Raw genomic sequence first — 1625 nt, forward strand, 5'->3', positions numbered from 1 at the left:
GGGGTTTCACCATATTGGCCAGGCTGGTCTCGAACTCCTGACCTCATGATCCACCCACCTTGGCCTCCCAAAGTGCTGGGATTACAGGTGTGAGCCACCATGCCCGGCCAGTGACACTGTTAATTTGTCACTGGACCCCAATGAGGAAAATTCTCTTACACTATGCCATCAATATCTGTGTACCATGTGTGCTGCATGGATGAGCCCATAGAGGTGAAAGTGAGATTTCATGAGCCACTTATTAATACTTGTCCTAGAAACCCTGAAGATAGTTAAAATAGCCAAGGCTATCACTTGCTGTTTCCTCCCAAATCTCACTCGGTATCCTGTGTTCCTTCGGTGATTTTAAATTTGTCAGCTATTTGTATTTGAGAGAGATTTGCTTTTATCTAGCATTTATTCAATTTCAGTACAGCGGAAAATTTTAATACTGCTCAGATCAGGAGAATGGGATGAAGGCCCATGGCATAAACCACCCTCATTTTATATATTTCTTGCTCTACATAGTTATATTTTGAAGGTTAAGTTTTAGCAATTGTAATGAGAAAACATTTTATTAAGATCTACAGAGTTTCTTTTCTCTTAAGGTAGAGAAAATTAGAGAAGAAGGAAGTGTAGCTCACTTCTAGAGGCAGATAAGCTCTTTCCGCTCTTGTTTCATCAATGCAGTAGACGGTGAGTTGATTTGCTTTCAAGACCAGAGTTCCTTTGAAGCTAACTCAACACTACGTTGTTCCATGTTCTGCAAACAGCAGCCTTTGAGTGATCTGAGGAGAATCTCTCACGACCTTTCACACTGTCATCATTTTTCTCACTCCGTGGGGTTCTTAGCTCTTTGATATTTGTTTCTTACCTGTGATAATACCCTGGAAAGAAGGGGGAAAGGAGAAGGCTCAATGAATTACATTCTTTTTTTGAAAAGTTTCATGAGATTAAAGCACATATTGATTGAATTTCTGAAGTGCTTTATTTAAAATACCATTTTATTCATTATAAAAGTGATATAGGCTTATGGTAAAAAATAATTTTTAAGACAGAAAACAATAAAGAAATATAATATGAAGCACTAATAATGCCACCACTTAGAAATGACCCTTCTTAAATTTCTGGTGCAAAAAATTATTCAAACTCTAAGGAAAAGAGAAACTTGAAAATACTACAGCTTTATGAATAAGCATATCATGACTAATGACTAATGGCCCTCTCAATTACTTATGAGAGGCAATGTCATACAGGAGAGAAAGCACTCTTCCTAAAATTGGCCAATCCTGGGATTCTAGGCCCAGTTTTACCACTTATCAGCTATATGATTTTAGAATTTACTTCACCACCCTATGCCTTAGTTTTTTTCATCTTTAAATAACTATAATAAGGCCATACTTGTAGGGTTGTAAGGATTGAACATATGATATATGTCAAGTACTATGCTAGTGTATGGTATATAGTAAGTACTCAATCAAAGGTAAATATTAATGTAAGTAGTATGCATAATGAAGTTCTTAGGAGAGTATCATTAAAAATTCATTAGCAGCCCAGCACGGTGGCTCACACCTGTAATCTCAGCACTTTGGGAGGCCAAGGCAGGTGGATCACCTGAGGTCAGGAGTTCGAGACCAGCCTGACCA

This window comes from Colobus angolensis, unplaced genomic scaffold (assembly GCF_000951035.1).
Source record: "Colobus angolensis palliatus isolate OR3802 unplaced genomic scaffold, Cang.pa_1.0 Scaffold245, whole genome shotgun sequence".
Classification (NCBI taxonomy): Eukaryota; Metazoa; Chordata; class Mammalia; order Primates; family Cercopithecidae; genus Colobus; species Colobus angolensis.